Source organism: Pseudophryne corroboree, chromosome 1, assembly GCF_028390025.1.
Source record: "Pseudophryne corroboree isolate aPseCor3 chromosome 1, aPseCor3.hap2, whole genome shotgun sequence".
NCBI lineage: Eukaryota > Metazoa > Chordata > Amphibia > Anura > Myobatrachidae > Pseudophryne > Pseudophryne corroboree.
Window position 1 is genome coordinate 496277144 of NC_086444.1, and position 4620 is coordinate 496281763.

Consider the following 4620-nt stretch of genomic DNA (forward strand, 5'->3'; position numbering starts at 1 on the left):
ACTTAACCGAGAGCCAGTTCCGAGCCTTCAGCGCTTGTCGTTCTGCCCTTAGGCACGCATCACAGTCATTCTTGCCCGGCACCTTGAATGAGCGAATGAACCGAATCATGCGACGTTCAACAGCTTTCACTTCTGCTGGGGTCCACGGATTGCGCTTGGTACCCCTTCTGTCACCTGTGCGGGAGAAGAAAGGTCAGTCACCACGCAACGCCACCACCAGTCATGGACGCATCTCAAATGGAATGGACAGTCACACCCACCTTTAGCTGCACCTCCATCCACCGCCGACACCACGCTGCCAGCTTCTTTTCCCATGTGCCCCATGGGAACCTCAGTATCCTGACTCTCTGGCTCATCCCCAGAGTCATCGCTCACCACCTGGATCGGCTCTGTGGATAGAGAAGGACAGGGAAACCGATCACACCAGCCCACTTAGACAGTCAGTCCCTGGAGCCACACTGTCAAGTGATACCTACCGTTTGGATCAATGGAGATCTCTTCCAGATTGTGGCCCCGGAATTCAGCCATTCTCCCTTGCTCGAGAGCCAGAAACAGCTTGCTCAACTTGGCCAGTTGAAGGGTACCCTCCGGGAGGCGGTAATAATGCCGGTGCACCCGAATATCATGTCCAAGGAAATCAGCAAGCTGATCCATCTCTGTATCGCTCAGGTTGAGGACTCTGGAAAGTGTAGCCACATGCTTCCGTAGGCGGGTGGAAGATAATGCTTCGGGGTGCTTGGCCCCACACTCCCGGGCGTAGAGACGTATGCAGTCGGATCCCCTATAATGGGACATGGCTGTTGGCCTAGCAAACATGTAGATATTGTGTGGGGTCACACCACATTCTGTCCGCTTCTCTATGAGGAGCTCCATCGCTTTCTGCATGCTTGGGGATAGCAGGACAGGGACTTTCCTGCCTCTTTTCCCAGGAATCTCAATACGGGAGAAGTGACGACAGAGTGCCTTCTCCAGCTCTGACAGGGCCTGGGCCACATCACCCTGCAAATCGGCTGTGTGCCGTAAATCGAAGGAGGAGAGCAGCATCTTGGAAACCTCACCTTCTCTCCTGCGGTTGAAGAGAATCAGCTGCGTGAGGGTAACTTTGGCCAACATGGACCACTGCTGTTTGGAAGGGTGGGCGGACAACTCATCGATGTACTCTCGCTGACGGTCAAGGAGGTACAGGTTCAAGCGCTTAACATCATCAGTGAAGGGCAGAAGCAGCGGTGCATTCCATTTTATCTCTCGAAGTGTCTTCAGGGCAGCAGTGGAGATTAGCTCGCTCCACCTCGCCTCATAAATTTTCCGAAAGTTTCGGGCACGCTCCTCTGTCAGGGCACTGCCCTCCATCAGTGCCTGACACTCCACCATAGCTGAAATCTTCTGCAAGCTGTGTCCCACCTTCAGAGCCAACGAGGGTATTTTATATGTATTGGTGCGGTCATCGTAACCGGCCAGGCTCCTCACAGCATGCACCACTTGCAGGAAATTCTGTGGGCAAATGAAATCTTCCATACACCGCAACGGTGTGACCTTCATCGCCTTCAGCAGAAGCCGCCCCACCTCTCTGAGCTTCTGACGGATGTAATCATGCTTGCTGACATCAGACCCCAGACGGTTATAGAGGTGCTGACCGAACTGCATAATCCAGCGGTCCCCTTTGATTACCGGTACCACATCATCATAATTCATTCCGCTCAGCAACTTCCAGAGGCCAGTGCCAACATCTTTCGGGAGCGGTGTGGCGTAAGTGAAGAGACCCTGCACCCTGGTTCTTCCAGGTTTGGGGCTGACACTTTTGCGGAGCGGGCACCTCTTCACATGGCGCCACAGGTGCTTCCTGGAGAATAGCCCTTTACATTTTACACAGTGCATGAAATCTTGGGGAGCCGTTGCTTCTTTCGGCTGCTTGCACGGTAGGAGGACTCCGCTGCCCTCGCGGAGAACCCCGACATTATGGGCAAAGTTTCCCCGGGTGCGAATCAGGTCTAGCTGCACTGTCCTTTCCCTGGAGCGCTTCGGAAAGCTGAGTGCCCTTGCAACCTCATGCTCATTGTGGTGGACAGCTTGAACATGTCTCGCAATTTTTGAGAATGGCCTCTCGCACCACAGGCAGAAATTTTTCTTGTTACATGCAATCGAACCATCTGCTTTTCGGGTAAGTACCTGGACCGACACTGCGCGGGCCGGATGGAGACTTGGTTCGGCCTCCGCGGAGCAAGCCCCGGACACTTCCAGAACCTTCCTGCCGTGAAAAGACGTCTCCTCCCCTCCACTATCATCCGAGCTGCTCAACTCTGACGAGTCGGGGAGATAGTCTTCGTCACTGCCGTCGGTTCCGTACATTGCCTCACTGCGACCAGCAGACCCAGCACTTCCGGAGTTTGTGGCGCACACACCGTACCAAGCCCGCGCTTTCTGTCTGACCACGCCCACCATGAATACAGGGTTCTGGGAATCGAGGGCCCAGGCCCCGGCACGTGCTTCCTATTACACATCCGGAGAGGTGGTTCTTACTAGAGTCACGTGTCGGGCGGCGCGCGCGACACTTTTGCGCCACATGCTCCGATTTTCCCCAGGCTCCTGGAAGCCTGTCCCGGACCGAGAGGTGCCAGTCTCCACTCATCGGCAAGACTTCCACAAATCGTAGTACCGGATTCAGCCCACCAGGGGGCGCTGCGATGGGCAAGGAAGGAAATATCAGACCCGGTTTTCGGGCTCCGCGATTTTTCCGATGAATGCCCTTCTCACCCGAGCTCCGCGGACTTGGGCAACCTTCCCTCTGGATTGAACTGATCTCAGACCCGGTTTTCGGGCTCCGCGATTTTTCCGACGAATGCCCTTCTCACCCGAGCTCCGCGGACTTGGGCAACCTTCCCTCTGGATTGAACTAATCTCAGACCCGGTTTTCGGGCTCCGCGATTTTTCCGACGAATGCCCTTCTCATCCGAGCTCCGCGGACTTGGGCAACCTTCCCTCTGGATTGAACTGATCTCAGACCCGGTTTTCGGGCTCCGCGATTTTTCCGACGAATGCCCTTCTCACCCGAGCTCCGCGGACTTGGGCAACCTTCCCTCTGGATTGAACTGATCTCAGACCCGGTTTTCGGGCTCCGCGATTTTTCCGATGAATGCCCTTCTCACCCGAGCTCCGCGGACTTGGGCAACCTTCCCTCTGGATTGAACTAATCTCAGACCCGGTTTTCGGGCTCCGCGATTTTTCCGACGAATGCCCTTCTCATCCGAGCTCCGCGGACTTGGGCAACCTTCCCTCTGGATTGAACTGATCTCAGACCCGGTTTTCGGGCTCCGCGATTTTTCCGACGAATGCCCTTCTCACCCGAGCTCCGCGGACTTGGGCAACCTTCCCTCTGGATTGAACTGATCTCAGACCCGGTTTTTGGGCTCCGCGATTTTTCCGACGAATGCCCTTCTCACCCGAGCTCCGCGGACTTGGGCAACCTTCCCTCTGGATTGAACTGATCTCAGACCCGGTTTTCGGGCTCCGCGATTTTTCCGACGAATGCCCTTCTCACCCGAGCTCCGCGGACTTGGGCAACCTTCCCTCTGGATTGAACTAATCTCAGACCCGGTTTTCGGGCTCCGCGATTTTTCCGACGAATGCCCTTCTCATCCGAGCTCCGCGGACTTGGGCAACCTTCCCTCTGGATTGAACTGATCTCAGACCCGGTTTTCGGGCTCCGCGATTTTTCCGACGAATGCCCTTCTCACCCGAGCTCCGCGGACTTGGGCAACCTTCCCTCTGGATTGAACTGATCTCAGACCCGGTTTTTGGGCTCCGCGATTTTTCCGACGAATGCCCTTCTCACCCGAGCTCCGCGGACTTGGCCGAAATAATATAAATAATATATAAGCCCGGCAAATGTAAGCGGGACACGGGTCCGCGCGCGCAGCGCCCCCTGCTGGCCGCGTTGAAAAAAAAAATAATAATAATCCACCGTTGTGAATTTGCGATGTGTCCGCCTGGCGACACGGAGGGCTCTTGGAAAGAGACGGGCTATCCAAAAATGGAAAGGGAAGAGATCAGTAGAGAAACGATAAAACCAAATAAATAAAATAAAAAAAAAAAATAAAAAAAAATTCTATCTACATCTACTACCTACAGATACGTTACCGTATCTGTAGGTAGTAGATGTAGACAGATTATTATTATTTTTTCTTATCATTTCAATTACATTACAGTTAGAAAATGAAATAATGAACGGATGGATGGATGCAACGGACGGACGGACGGACGGACGGACGGACGGACGGACGGACGGAAGGAAGGAAGGAAGGAAGGAAGGAAGGAAGGAAGGAAGGACGGAAGAGAAGAACAGCCCGGGCTCTCGCTGGCTTCCGCAGCCCGGGCACCCGCCGGCTTCCGCACCCCGGGCTCCCTCCGGCTTCCGCGGCCCGGGCTCCGTACATACAGATAGGAAATTAAATAATGGATGGATGGAAGAGAAGAACAGCCAGGGATCTCGCCGGCTTCCGCAGCCCGGGCTCCAGCCGGCTTCCGCAGCCCGGGCTCCCTCCGGCTTCCGCGGCCCGGGCTCCCTCCGGCTTCCGCGGCCCGGGCTCCGTACATACAGACAGAAAATGAAATAATGGAAGGATG